Source organism: Propithecus coquereli, unplaced genomic scaffold (assembly GCF_000956105.1).
Source record: "Propithecus coquereli isolate 6110/MARCELLA unplaced genomic scaffold, Pcoq_1.0 Scaffold294, whole genome shotgun sequence".
Taxonomy (NCBI): Eukaryota; Metazoa; Chordata; class Mammalia; order Primates; family Indriidae; genus Propithecus; species Propithecus coquereli.
In genome coordinates, this window is record NW_012148552.1 from 2,439,499 (window position 1) to 2,455,736 (window position 16,238).

Sequence of the window (16,238 nt, forward strand, 5' to 3'; positions counted from 1 at the left end):
TTCTAAATATCTCTAGACTCTGTCCATATCTTTCTCTCTAGCCATCTCCTAGTTGAAGAAATTTTTTTTCTTTTTTTCCAGAACCACTTCTAACTGGTCTCTCCACCTGTACTTTTGGGTCTCTCCAATTCATTCTCCACGTTGCCACCAGAGACATCTTTTAAAAACACAAATCTGGTTACAGTATCCCACTAACTATAGAATAAAACTCGAAGTTTGTGATGTAGTCTACATGTTCCTGCACGATCTAACTTCTGTGTTGACTCCTACTCAATCTGTGTGATTGGGGCGGGACTGACCAGCACCACAGCTCGAGGGGTGGGCAAGTGACCCAAGCCTGCAAGGTCAGAGCACAACATCCCCTGGCCAAGGCGGCCGTAGAGATGGACGCAGGATCCGAGCCAGGCCAACGGGTCTCCAAGCTGGTTCTCTGAGCTGAGAGAGAAGGAGAAGCTCTCCTCTTTCCTCAGCTGAGCGTGGGTGCGACAGCTTACTGTGCTCTTGCCCTCGCCAAGATGAAAACGAGGCCAACACCCAGGAAAGCAGTGGGAGGAGAGGGCGAGAGGACACCGGTGGACATCATTTGAGTGCGAGCACTGGCGTGCTTCTCGGGCGGGGCCGCAGACTTTTTCCATAAAGAGCCAACTAGTAAATATTCCAGACTTTGTGGGCCAAGCAGTCTCTGTCTACTCAGCTCTGCCCTCATAGCACAAATGCATCCGTAGACGTAGGTAAACTAATAAGCATAACTATATTCCAATGAAAGTTTATTTATGAACACTGAAATTTTAATTTCATATAATTTTTGCATGTCCTGAAATATTTTTCTTCTGTTGGCTTTTTTCCCAACCATTTAAAAAGTATAAAAACTATTCTTCACTCCTGGCCTTACACCAGGCATCGATAGCTTTTGCCCACAGCCTCTACTTGCCAAACTTCGCTCCAGGCTTTCCAGAAATGAAGTCTGTAAATTCTCTTTTTTGGTTTAAGTCAATTGGAGTTCTAGATTGTGTTTGTTTGTTTGTTTGTTTGTTTTTAATCTGTCATTTGCAAGTGTGAGAGTCCTGACCTTCTAATCCCACCTGGTTAGTACCTAAGATTTAGTTTCTCTGTTTCCTTAGCCTAAGCAGCTAAGAAATCTAAAAGGTCCAATCTTAAGCAATTCTTTTTACATTTGCTAAAGTAGAAAAAATGTTTGATAATACCGTGACTCATAAACTGTCGTGAAGCTGGGAATCAATGCATGTTTCAAGATCAATATGAAAAGGCACTAATGAAAATACCCAGACAATTAGTTATAAATTTACTAACTTGAAAGCCTGGAACTTAATTTAAAAAAGAACTTATTTAAAAATACCATATTTGTGTCTGACCCTTCCAGGTTGATCAATGACTAGAATATCTATTATACTTTAATATTAATATTTTTGTCATTGCCTCAGGTGGGATTTATTACCAAATAGTGAATTCTTTTTAACAACACCTTCATTCATTCATTCCAAATTCGAGTTGTCTTTGTCAACTCTCTGTTATCTTTCTTTCTGCCGATTTCCTCTTTATTAGCCATTAAGTTGGTTTTTGGTGTTTTAGAAACTGATCTTTTAATTTAAAGCAAAGTAACAACAAAGGGAGATGAACAAATAATTCTAATAAAATTTATCTCTCTGCCAATTGCTAATCCAATATACTCTGCAAGCTTGAAATACATGCTTAAAATTACTTTTGAGAAAAGAAAAGTGATTTTTGTTGTCCCAATATACATCCCAAAATGGACACTTTATTCAGATGTGCAAAATAATGATGGAAGGATATTTAAGTCATGTACTGAAAACTAACAAAACATTCGCTTTTAAAAAATATCTAGTAATGGTATGCTGCTCTTTGTTTCTCCACCCTGACAAACTCACAGCTCACATGTCTGCACGTTATCATGCAGGAAGGTAACTTTTACACCCACATTATTGCAATCATTGCATCCAAATTATTCTATTTTAACTTACCATTGAAATTTTGCATTGCCCTGTTTTCTAGTCTCCATGATGACCACAATGCTTATTGGCAACGTTACATGAAGCACCAGTGAAAGTTATTGCTATGCTACATTTTTAGAGTTTGCAAAGATGAAACACTGTTTAGAGAAATGTGTCACCAACTTCTCTTTAACAACTGATGAACGGATACACAAAAGGAGGTATAGCAATACAATGGCGTACTAGGCAGCACAAAAAGGAGCAAGCTACTATTAATGCAGCAACATGGATGGATTTCAAAATCATTAAGCTGAGTAAAAAAAGCCAGACACAAAATACTTCATACTGTGATTCCTTTTGAAATCTAGCTTACATTTGAAATTCTAGAAAATGCAAACTAATCTACAGTGAATCATGTAGACTATCATTGTGTGGGGTCAAGAGCAGAGAAAGGCGTCTTCACAGGAGCAGGGAACCACTGGGCATAATGAAAACGTCCTGTGCCTTGATGGGGGGGTGGCCTCACAGGAGCTCACAATGTCAAAGCATAGCAAATTGTGCACTCTAAATAAATCCAATCTGGTATCTGTAAACTGTACCTTGATTAAGTTAATGATAATTTTTTAATTGGAAAAACACTTAAAACAGGTACTTCACAAATGGCTAATAAGTACATGAACAGAACTCAACACCTTTAGACAACAGAGAAATGCAAACACAATATGAAACCACTTAAAGCTTGAATTTGATTCCATGTATATTATATCTTAATTTTAAAGGTGCAGATCTTAAAAAGAGAATGGAAATAAAATTTGTTTTTAAATCACAAACAAAACATTCAGAAATCCTGCAAATGTGAAATCAGTAATATACGAGTTATTCATTAAATGTTTGGAAATGCTTTAAATGTCAATGTCCTTCAATAGGGAGCTAGGTAAATAAAATATATATATATATATATATATATATATATATATATACACACACACACACACACACACACACACACACACAGAGAGAGAGAGAGAGAGAGAGAGAAATAATACACCGGGCAAGAAAGAATGAGGAACACTTAAGTACTGCTATGCAATGAACTCGAGGATATATTACCTTCTTCTAAGATGCACTTTAAAAGAACACTGTGTAAATAGAGACTGTCTCTGGAAGGCCCCTGCTAGGGTTTGAATGTCCTCTTGAAACTTAATCCTCAATGTGGCAGTAAAGGGAGGTGGGGCCTTCACAAGGTGATTGGGTCATGAGGACTCTGCCCCCATGAATGGGTTAACTCATTCACTGACTAATGGGTTAACGGGTTGATCAGCTGTGGCATGGGATTAGGACAGGTGACTTCACAAGAAGAGGAAGAGAGACCTGAGCTAGCAGCTCAGCCTCATGGCCACGTGACACCCTGTACCTCCTGGACCATGCAGGGAGCCCCCACCAGCGGGAAGACCCTCACCAGGTGTGGTCCCTCCGCCTTAGACCTCTCAGCCTCCTTAACTGTAAGGAATAAACACTTTTTAAAAATAAATTACCCATTGTCAGGCATTCTGTTATAAGCAACAGAAAACAAACTAAGACAGGCCCCCAAGGAGCTGATGCGCCTGATCGTCTCCAAGCAGAGCTGGATGGCTGGCGGAGGGAGGAATTTCGCTGCACACAGTTTAAATTATTTCCTTTTGAACCAAGTGAATTAAGTAACCAAATTTAAACGAAGTTAAATTAATAAAGTAAGTAGGCACAAACAAACAAAAGCCAGTGCCTTTCTCCAGGGCCCATGTCACTCTCGCTCCCTCCGAGGGGAGTTCCGGCGGGTGGTGCCTCCCGCCTCCCTCGTGGCTTCCTCGTCCTTCTCGGCTCTCCCGCACACAGCGCTGGAGCAGCTCTTCGGCACCGTCATTGCTCCCACAGCTGCTTGTCCTGCACCGTCCCAAGTCCTTGCGCAGATGCCTTGCAGATCCCTGGCACAGCGCAGTGCCCACGTGACAGCTGCTGGTGACACATGCGGGAAGAAGACAACATCGGAGGGAAGGCCAGGTGAAGATTTAGCATTAGAAAGAGATAGAGAAAACATTTTAAAGATGTCAATACTTCCTAAATATTCTTATTCATTTAATAAAATTCCAATTAAAACCCCACTCCAACCAGACTCTTTCCCCACCACTCCGTGACTCTTCTTCTTGATAAGGACACCAAGCACGTTCCATTGCCAGAACCCACTGACTGGTCTGCAGCCTTTGACACTGTTAATGCCTCCTCTTTGAAGCCATCTTCCACCTGCTGCAGGACACTAGGTCCCTGCCTCTCAGGCCTTTGCTTCGTCCTCCTCCCTCCTGGGTTTCTTGGCATTCCAGGGCCCCAGGGCTCAAGACTACTCTGTCCTTCTTGCTATTTATATTCTCTTCTCAAGACTTTAAAAAGCAACAGTACTGGGAGGCCGAGGTGGGCAGATTGTTTGAGCTCAGGAGTTCGAAACCAGCCTGAGCAAGAGTGAGACCCCGTCTCTACTAAACATAGAAAGAAATTAATCGGACAACTAAAAATATATAGAAAAAATTAGCTGGGCATGGTGGTGCATGCCTGTAGTCCCAGCTACTTGGGAGGCTGAGGCAGAAGGATCGCTTGAGCCCAGGAGTTTGAGGTTGCTGTGAGCTAGGCTGATGCCACGGCACTCTAGCCTGGGCAACACAGTGAGACTCTGTTTCAAAAAAAAAAAAAGAAAAAAATTAGCAACAGTATATTGATGACCTCAATTTCGATCTCTTGCCTGGACCTCAATGCTAGAGCATAAGCTCACATAGCCACCCGTTTTCTCAATTTCTCCATTTGAAAGTCTGAAGTATCTCACCCATAGCAAGTCCAAAACCAGACTCGCGGGTCACCCACACGCTTTTCTGCTTTCCTTCTTTGTCTCTTCACCAAGGTGCAGATCACAACCTGGGGTCACCCTTGGCTTGTCTGTCCCTCATGCCCCAGATCCAATTCATCAGAAATTCGTGTCAGATCTTCCCTCAAAGTCCACTCAGAATCTGGCCATATCTCACCACCTCCGAGGCTCCAAGGCAGCCTCACCTCTCATCTGGGTTCCTGCCACAGCCCCTCGCCTGCCTTCCTCTCCTTCTGCACATAGCTGCAAGAGGGGTGCACTAAGATCCAAGTCCATCACGCATGACACGTGTCTGTTCAATCTTCGAATTTTTTCCCACCTATTTTTTAATAAAAGCTGAAAACTTTGCAACAGCTTACCAAGGCCCTGCAGGACCTCACTCCCAGGCTCTGACCTCATCCCTTGCCCCTCGCACCCCACTCCATTCCAGCCACCCCAGACTCCCTGCAGTTCCCAGGTAATCTAGGCTCTGCCTGCTACCTGAAGGCTCCTTCTCCTGCACATGTGCTGGCACACCACCGTCTTCTCAATAAACCTCTCCCTGCTCATCTTATTTAAAAATGCCTTAATCTTTGTGCCCCTTCCTTCCTTCAGATTTCTGCGTAACGCCTATCCCATAATACCTATGTTTACTGGTTGCTCTCTGGCAGCTTTCATTCATTAGAATATGTGCTGGGCACTGCTGTGACAGTTGGGGATTGAATAGCAAGCAGTGCCCAGCAGGAAATCCCTCAAAGGGATGCATGCGCGTTGGCGACAGAGGCATTCACTGCACAGACTGAGCAGCTTCCACTGGACCGAAATGAGCTGGAGGCCATTTCCTACTCGCTTTTCTCCCTGATCCCAGACAAGGTGTGGAAACGAGGCGACGGTCTTTTCTCTACAGTTCCACATCCCATAGCTGCTGTGGCAGGTGATGAATCAGTGAGCACTTGCAGCTGTCTTGGGTGCCGACCAGAAGAGCGCTGGGGCTGCTGCCAGAGGTAAAGCACTTGTGGCTTCCGAGTGAACAAACCGCCCGGGGAGGGCACAGCTCGCGGGGCCGCCCGGGTTAATCCAATAGTCCTTCAGGGCGGAGGCGTAACGGCCCTGCCTCGGTGGGCAGTGTTTCCCAGCCAGAATCCTAGGCCCCAGGACAGGGGGAGGAGACCCTGCGGGGACACCAGCAGCTGGCATTTGCCATAGGCAAAGACTGCGTTTTCCAGAAGCCAGCGCCTTGCCCTGGGCGGCCTGGTCCCACCCGAGTAATAACGCAGCCAGCTGACCCACCGAGGCCCAGGTCTGCCCCTGCACACCTCTCGGAGAACGAGCGGACCCGGGTGGCCGGAAGGACAGGGTGTCTCCCCTCGCCCCAAGGCCCGCGGGGCCGGCTGGGGGGTGCGCTGCGGGAGGGGCCGACGGGACAGGGAAGGCTGCGCCCGGCAGGCTGGCCGCGCAGGCCCTGCTCAGTGTTCCGAAACCCTAGAACAAAAAGACCCTTCAGAGAGGAGAGGAGGGCGACCTCAGCGCCAGTGCTTGGCCCAGGAGCCATTTCAGGACACCGCCTCCCCTGGGCGGGAGCGCAGACCCGGCTGCTTGGCTCGTCGCCAGGAACGGAGGGGACACGTGGAAAGCGGACCCCCAGCCAGACTCTCTGGACACTTTCGCGGTCTCTGTCCTGGGGCAGGTGCTGGGCTGAAGACACTGCACGAAGTCTAACTATTTGAAAAACAAACTTGAGAGACGTCCCCAGGTCTCAGAAAAGGAAAGCGAGGGGCGGGAGAGGCATCCGTCTCCCCCAGCCTCATCCTGCAGAGATGAGGGAAAACCCAGCCAGACACGGCCGGGGCGAGTTCTGCTCCCAGGTCCTAAATTAAAAGAGAAAAATTTAAAAGGAACAAACAAAAAAAGTTCCTCAGGGAAAAGGGGGTGAGGAGAAGGGGGGACAAACTAGTGAAATGAGCTGCTACAAACAAATGCTCTGGCAGCCCCGCGGTGAAGGCTCCAGCCGAGAAGGAAGCCCGCGCGGCCCGCCAGCTGCCCGCAGGAGCCCCAGGTGCACGTCGCCAGCAAGGCCCTGCCAGGCCGGCGCAGCGCCCGGGGGTCGCCTCTGGTCTCTGCAGAGCCCCAGAGCACGAAGGTCTCCTCCCCGCCGCGCCGTGCCCCTGGCCTCGGAGCTCCCCGCGCCCGCTCCCGCCCGGCACCGTCTGGAAGCAGCCTCCCCACCCGCCCGCGCGAAGGGAAGCAGGGTTCAAAGCGACCTTGCAGAAAAGCAGTCGGGCAGCTTTGGTGCGAGGCGCTGGCCGTGCAAGCCCCTGCGCCCGTTCGCCGCGCGCCCATCTGCGGGCGGAGCGCACCGGCTGCCGCGCCAGCCCGCGTTTGTTTCCCTTGCAGCTGCTGCGACAAATAGCAGTTCTTTGGAAGGCAAGGAACAGTGTGGCACTCAAAGTTCGTAATTAGCAATCTCAGAGAAACATCACTGTTAAGTTGTGCCATTGGGAGGCTGAAGGGTTCTTCTTAAAATAAAATATAAAAATGACTAATTCTATGTTTCGATTGTTCATATGGCTATGGAGACTAATTAAAGGATATACCTGATGGGCTGGCCTCCACTTCGGGGTTTTATTGCTCTGTCTGCATTTAGGGGGCTGGTCGGACAATATCCAGGAAGAACTAAGAATGCTCTGTAAGCGACCTTAAGCTCCAAAACCACACGCACACAGCAGTTGTCGCGTGCCCACTGTGTGCTAGATGCTTTCTCCGCGTTACTCCTAGACACGGCAGTCCTGCGTGGCAAACATTTATGCCAATTTACAGAGGATTAACCTAAAGTTTTGTTTGCAGAGACTGCAAATTAACACGTGCACAAAGTCACATTCAGTTAATGGCAAATGGCCCTGGAGTTTTTAGGTCCCAGTTCACCTGTTCATTTGGTTATTCCAGACAGCTCTCTGTCTCTCTCGCTCCCCCTGCCCCAAATACTTGTGAGTGTGTGTGTAACATACACACAATACAAATATGTATACTTATAGAAATACATAATATACGTTAATACATGAATGTTTATATGTTAAACATGGAATAATTTAATCTTTAAAAAGTATGTATAAAATATATCATTTAAATGTCTAATGAGGGCTTGACTACCTTCTTGTATAAATTAAGACATGCTGGGATATAACGGAGTAACAACCTGAAACCTCTGAGAGCCTAACAAAGGGGTCTTTCTCTCTTCCCCCACAAACCGTCCCCCCATGCCACCGAGGTGTCCAGCCAAGGGGCTGCTCCCTGTCGTCTCCTTCTCTGGGCCCAGGCTGAGGAGGTCACCAGCCTACCAGAGAGAGGGGAACATGACCAGGTGAGGGGTCCCCTGGCTCTGGAGCCTCTGCCCAGAAGTGACAGATGTCTTTCCATCAGTAGGTTATACGAATCCAAGGATGATTTCCAAGGGACCAGGAAGTACCACCCTCTTCTGGGGAGGAAAACCAGATGCTGTGAGCAAGGAGGCAGTCTGACATTTCTCCTGGGCTGCAATTAGCTGGTCTCAATGAGATTGCCGAGAAGCAAAGGCAGTGTGCACCCGCCAAATGATCTTCTCAAGTGACAAACCTAAATGCCACGATGTTAGAACAGCTCACTAATCTCCAGTGACACAGCCATTTCCCTAAACTCAGGCACTGAGAATGCTAACACTTGCATCACCACTAACTAGTTATATTTGACATTTATTTTAGCAGTGGAAAAGCAAAACATCCTATTTTTTAATGGTGTTGAGAAAGCCATTGAATTGATAATTAAGACAGACTAGAAAGATTTCTACTCTTACACACACACACACACACACACACACGCCCCCCAACACCCCTGGTCAGCAGGAACTGTATCCCCAGCTACTGCAGGCTTTCAATGAGTGCTGAGTAAATGTCATTCATTCCAACTCTGAATTTTAATAAATAGCCAACAACCCTGAAAACTCCTATGTGTTTTATTTTACTAATAAACTATTATTTATTAGTCCTTTCTCTCTTTATGAAACAATTCCCTGGGACAAGGTGCTTACCATGTCATCTATAACATGGCAATGCCCCATCTGTGAGGTTCTGCCCTGGTCTAGTTCATGGCTCAGGCTTTCTTGTGGTTCAGTTTTGTGAAAGTAACAACTGCAAGAATTTCCACTGATTTTTCCCCCTAGAAACTCTAATTTTCCATTCAGTTGCAGAAATAGAAAACCAATTGCTTTGGATTTCTCTACCCTGTTGGTCATTTTTAACCTACCATGCCCTCACCCCTGAAGACCCTCCAGACCTTTGACCATCTCACTGCTGGAAGCCTTCTCTCAAAAGTGCTTTCTTTTTTTCTATAGTACAGGTGAAACCTTCATTCTCTGCCTCTATACTTCTTGTGAAAAAAACCAAAGTGACACAACCACCTCAGTTTGTGAAGTGCCCTGAGTTCCTGCATAGAAGAATATAAGCTTGAAAATAGGTCTTTGCTCCATGACCTTTATTACATCAGGAGAGACAAAATTACAGTAATTAAAGTAATTAAATCAGACATCACTAAAATGCTTAAAAATATCTCTTTAGTTGTGTCCTAATAAGTACGCATTCTATCACTTATTACAGTTTACAGACAAACAAGCCAGACAAAACTTGCTGATTTGTAAGATCAGCAGTGATATTAAGTCCAGCCACCCTCCTCAACCTCCATCTCCTACTCCTTATTTCCTTCAAAACCTGCTCATGGTCATTCCACACATACCAAAAACTGATAGGTAGATACTTCTTTCTCTGTTCTGCAATAGAACTGCATTTGCTCCCAGTAATTTTTAATTGGTTTTAAAAAAGTCTGCCCATAAGAATGTCAACCATGCTAATGATTAGGCATAACCATGAGCTGTGATAAACATTTGTGCTTGTCTATCACTCCATATTTGAAATATGCTTACTTGAAGAGAAGTCTATCATGATATGTAATGCATTATGATATCTATAGAAGCTTAGTGGGTTTTCTATCAGTTTTGCTCTAGTGCAGTCCCTGAGATACAAAACAACGGTTGGTTTCCTTTCTTTTCATTTATTTCCTTCCCTTACATTTATTTTTGGCTGCTGATTCTTAAGGGTTTCAATTGGTTCTGGAATCCTATGAAACCTTTCCTCACTCCTTTTATTACCTATAAATTAACCAGTAGTTATCTTTAAATTAAAAATTCTGAACTTTTTTCCCATCTTTATCGCTTTGAAGAATGACCAGTTGAAATTTAAAAATTAAGTACATTTTCTCCTCTTTTTCTGAATTTAAAAATCAAAGTGCATTTTTAGATCTAAATTATTATTCAGTATAGTCATGCATTACTTAATGACAAGAATATGTTGTGAGAAATGCATCGTTAGGTGATTTTATTATTGTGTGAACATCCTAGAGTGTACTTTCACAAACCTAGATGGTGTAGCCTACTACACATCTAGGCTATTTGGTATATCCTATTGCTCCTAGGCTACAAACCTGTACAGCATGTTACTGCACTAAATACTGTAGGCAATTGTAACACAGTGGTAAATATTGACATATCTAAACATACTTAAACATAGAAAAGGTACCATAAAAATACAGTGTTATAATCTTATGAAACCACCATCTTATATGGGGTCTGTTGTTGACTGCAATGTGGTGCATGTTTGCAGTTAGAGTAATAAAGTACGTAGCCTTTTCAGATTGGCTTCATTCACTTAATAACATGCACTTAAGTTCCCTCCATGTCCTTCATAGCTTGATAGTTCATTTAGTTTCAGCACAGAAAAATATTCCATTGTCCACATGTGCCATAGTTTATTTATGCACTCATCTACAGAATGACACCTTACTTGCTTCCAAGTTTTGGGAATTATAAATATGGCTGCTATAAACATCCATATGAAAATTTATGTGGACATAAGTTTTCAATTCATTTGGGTAAATGCTAAGGAGTAAAATTGTTGACTCACATGGAAAGAGTATATACAGTTTTATAAGAAACTGTGAAGCTGTCTTTCTGAATGGCTGTTCCATTTTGCATTCCCACCAGCAATGAATCAGAGTTCCTGTCGCTCCACATCCTCATCAACATTTGGTGGTGTCAGTGCTGTGGATTTATCCATTCTAATAGGTGTGTAGTAATATCTGATTGTTGTTTTAATTTGTAATTTCTTAATGACATATGATGTTGAATATCTTTTCATATGCTTTTTTGCCGTCTCTATATCTTCTTTGATCAGGTGTTTGTTTAGGACATTTGCCATGTTTTAATTGGGTTATTTATTTTCTTATTGTTAAGTTTTAACACTTCTTTGTATATTTTAAATAACAGTTCTTCATTAGAGGTATCTTTTGCAAATACTTTCTTCTAGTCTGTGGCTTGTCTTCACACTGTCTTGACATTGTCCTCAGACAAGTTTTTAATTTTAATAAAATCCAGCTTATCTATTATTTCTTTCATTTTTTTAGGTTTTGTATCTAAAAGGTCATTGTTATATGCAAGGTCATCTAGGTTTTCTCCTAGGAGTTTTATAGTTTTGCATTTTACATTTAGATCTATGATTCATTTTGAGTTAATTTTTGTGAAGTGTATAAGGTCTATATCTACATTTAGTTTTTACATGTGGATGTCCAGTTGTTCCAGCAACAATTGTTGAAAAGTCTGTATTTGCTTCATTGTATCGCTTTTTCTTTTTTTTCAAAGATCACTTGACTATATGTGTGTGTGTGTGTGTGTGTGTGTGTGTGTGTGTGTGTGTGTGTGTATATATATATATAGGTTGATTTCTGGGCTCTGTCTGTTCCGTTGATACATTTGTCTGTTCTTTCACCAGTATCACACTGTCTTGATTACTGTATTTTTATATGTCTTAAAATCAGGCAGTGTCACTCCTCCAATTTTATTCTTTTCTTTCAAGATTGTGCTGGCTGTTCTGGGTCTTTTGTTTGGCCATATACATTTTAGAATCAGTTTATCAATATTCCCAAAATAACTTGATGGGATTTTGATAGGGATTGTGTTTCATTTCCATATAAAGTTGGGTAGAACTGACATCTTGACAATATTGAGTCTTCCTAATCATAAACATGAAATATCACTCCATTTATTTAGTTCTTTTGTATCATTCATCAGAGTTTTATAGTTTCTCTCATATAGATCTTACATATATTTTGTTATATTCATACCTAAGTACTTTGATTTTGGGGATAATAATGTAAATGGCATTTTCCACCAGTTCCTTGCCAGTGTATAGGAAAGTGATCACCTTTTGTATATTAACTTCGTATCCTGCAACGTTGCTATAATTGCTTATTACTTCCAGGAACTTTTTCATTGATTCTTTCTTTTAGATTTTCTCACAAATAATCGTGTTATGTGTGAACAAAGACAATTTTATTTCTTCCTTTTCAATCAGTATACATTTTATCTATTTTCTTGTGTTACTGCTAATGCTAGGACTTCTAATACAATGTTAAGAAGCATTTATAAAAGGGAACATCCTTGCCTTGTTCCTGATCTTAATGGGAATGCTTTGAGTTTTGTACCATCTAGCATTACGTTATTAATAATTGTACGTTTTTGTAGATGTTCTTTATTAAGTGGAGAAAAGCCCCCTCTATTCCTAGTTTGGTGAGAATTTTTTTTTATAACACATTCTGAAGTTTATTTTGTCTTATTTTTATTATGGATTTGTGGGGTACATGTGCAGATTTGTTACATGGATATATTGCATAGTGTTGAGGTCTAGACTTTTTTTGTAACCCTTACGCAATTAGTGTATGTAGTACCAGTTGGATAATTTTTCATCCCACTCCCCTCTCCCACCCTTCCAAGTCTCCAATGTCTAATATTCCACTCTCTCTGTCCATGTATATACATTATTTAGCTCTCCCTTACAAGTGAGAACATGCAGTATTTGGCTTTCTGCTTCTGAGTTATTTCACTTAAGATAACAGCCTCCAGTTCCATCCATGTTCCTGAAAAAGACATGATTTCATTTTTTTATAGCTGAGTAGTATATATATACACACATCACATTTTCTTTATACAATCATTAATTGATAGACACTTCAGTTGATTCCATATATTTGCTATTGCGAATAGTCCTGTGACAAACATACTAGTGTAGGTACCTCTGCTATAACGATTTCTTTTCCTTTGGATAGACACCCAGTAGTAAGAATAGCTAAATCCAAGGATAGATCTATTTTTAGTTCTTTGAGAAATCTCCATACTGTTTTCAACAGAGGTTTCACTAATTTACATTCCCACCAGCAGTGTATAAGTGTTCTCTTTTCTCCTCATCTTTGTCAACATCTATTGTTTTTTAACTTTTAATAATGGCCACTCTGGCCGAAGTAATGTGGTCGGTATCTCATTGTGGTTTTAATTTGCATTTCTCTGATGATTAGTGATGCTGTTTTTTGGCCATTTGTGTCTCTTTTTTGAAAAATGTTCATGTCCTTTGCATACTTTTTAATGGAGTTATTTATTTTTTTCTTGCTCATTTGTTTGAGTTTCTTGTAGATCTGTATATTAGTCTTGTCTTGGATGAATAGTTTTTGAATATTTTCTCCCATTCTGTAGTTTGTCTATTTGTTGATTGTTTCTTTTACTGTGCAGAAGCCTTTTAGTTTAATTATTTTTTTATTTTTTGTTGTTGCATTTGCTTCAGGGTCTTAGTCATAAATTCTTTGGCTAGGCAAATGTCCAATAAAGTTTTCCTTGCTGGGAATTTTTATCATGAATGGGTATAGGATTTTTTCAAATGCTTTTTCCACATCTATTGACATGGTCATGTAATTTTTCTTTAGCTTGTGGATATTATGGACTACCTTAATTAATTTTCAAATATTGAACCAGTCTTGCATATCTAGATTAAATCCCGGTTGCTCATTGTGTATATTTTTAAATACTTTGTTTCATTTGATTTGGTAATATGTTTTGAGGATTTCTGCATCATGTTCATGAGAGATATTGATCTACAGTTTTCTTTTCCTGTAATGTCTTTGTCTGGTTTTGGCATTAAGATAATGCTGGCTTCATAGAATGAATCATGGAGTTTTCTCTCTGCTTCTAGTTTCTGGAAGAGATTGTAGAGAATCGGTATAGTTTTTTTTTTTTATTTCAGCATATTATGGGGGTATAGATGTTTAGGTTACGTATGTTGCCCTTGTTAATTTTTTTCTTAAATGTTTGGTTCATCTGGGCCTGGTGCTTTCTGTTTTGGAAGGTTATTAATTATTGATTAAATTTCTTTAATAGGCCTAATCAAATTGTCTATTTCTTTTTGTGTAACTTTTGATATAGATAGAGTGGATGTTTCAAGGAATTGGTTTATGTCATCTAGGTTATCAAAGTTGTGGGTATAAAATTTGTGGGAATTTGCTCTTCTGTTTCTAGTTTCCTGGATGATTGATTTTGGATCTTTTTTCTTTTCTAATATGTGCATTCAGTGCTATAAATTTCCCTCTGTTTTCACTGCATCCCACTATTTTGAGACATTGTGTTTTCACTTTCATTTAGTTCAAAATAGTTTTAAATTCTCCTGAGATTTCTTCTTTGACCCATGTGTTATTTACAAATATATCGTTTAATCTCTAAGTATTTAGAGATTTTCCAGCTATCTTTCTGTTATTGATTTCTGGTTTAATTCCATTATGGTCTGAGAGCAGACATTGTATAATTTTTATTCTTTTAAATTTGCTAAACTGGGTTTTATAATGTGGTATATTTTGATAAATGTCCCATGTGAGCTTGAGAAAAATGCTGGATGAAATAGTCTATAGATGTCAGTTTTATTCAGTTAATTGATGGTGCTATTGAGTTCAACTGTTTTGAACTCCTTACTGAGTTTCTGCTTACTAGATCTGTCCGTTGCTGACAGAGGTGTGTTAGTCTCCACCTATAACAGAGATTCATCTATTTCTCCTTGCAGTTCTGTCAGTTTTTGCCTAATGTATTTTGATACTCTTTTAATAGGCACATACATGTTAAAGATTATTATGTTTTCTTGAGTATTGGCCCCTTTGTCATTAGGTAATGTTATTCTTTGTCCCTGATAAATTTCCTTGCTCTGAAGTCTACTCTTTCTAAAGTTAAAATAGATAATCCTGATTTCTTTTGATTAGTGTTATCATGGTATATCCTTCTCCATCCCTTTACTTTTAATCTACATATGTCTTTATGTCAAAAGTGGGTTTCTTATAAACAACATATTAGGTCTTGCTTTTTTATCTAACATTCTCTGTCTTTTAACTGATGTATGCCTTAATCTGTTTTGGCTCCTATAACAAAATACCAAGATATGGGTGACTTATAAACAACAGAAATTTATCTCTCACAGTCTGGAGGCTGAGAAATCTAAGATCATAGTGTTGGCAAATTTAGTATCTGGTGAGGGCCTGCCTCCTCACAGATGGCCATAATCTCACCAGACGGAGGGAACAAGGCAGCTCTTTGCAGTCACTTTTATAAGGGCACGAATCCCATTCATGAGGGCTCCACCTTCAGGACATAATCACCTCCCAAAGACACTACCTCCTAATAGCATCACCTTGGGAGTTAAGATTTCAACATATAAATTTTGGGGGACATAAACATTCAGTCCATTGAAGTGTATTTAGACCACTGATATTTAAGGTAATTATTGATATAGTTGGATTAATATATCTACCATATTTATTACTGTTTTCTATTTGTTGTCCTTGTTTGTTTCTATTTTTGTCTTCCATACTTTTTCTGTTTATGTGGGTTTAATTTAGCATTTTCATTGATTCCATTTTCTTCTCTTTCTTAGCATATCAATTATACTTCTTTTTTTACTTTTCTTTTATCAGTTGCCCTAGAGTTTGAAATATACATTTACAACTAATCTAAAAACACTTTCAAATATGACTATACTGCTACAATTTATCTAAAAACACTTTCAAAAATGAGCTATACTGCTTCTCAGATAGCTCAAGAACCTTAATAAGAAAATATTTCTAATTTTCTTCCTGTCCCTTGTATCATTGTTATCATTCATTTCACTTACACATAAGCATATATAAATATATATATAACTGAAAACATTATTGCTATTATTATTTTGAACAAACTCTTAACTATTAGATCAACTAATAAGAAAATTTTTTTTATTTTAAATTCACTTATTCATTCTCTGATGCTGTTCCTTTTTAATTTAGTCTGACTTATACCATTTTCCTTATCTCTGGAGAACTTTTAAAAACATTTCTTGCAAGGCAGGTCTATTGGCAACAAATTCGCTCAATTTTTGTTTGTCTGAGAAATTATTTATTTCTACTTATTTCTCCTTTACTTTTGAAGGATAATTTTGCAGGGTACAGAATTCTACGTTGGTAGGGTTTTTTTTTTTTTTTTTCAA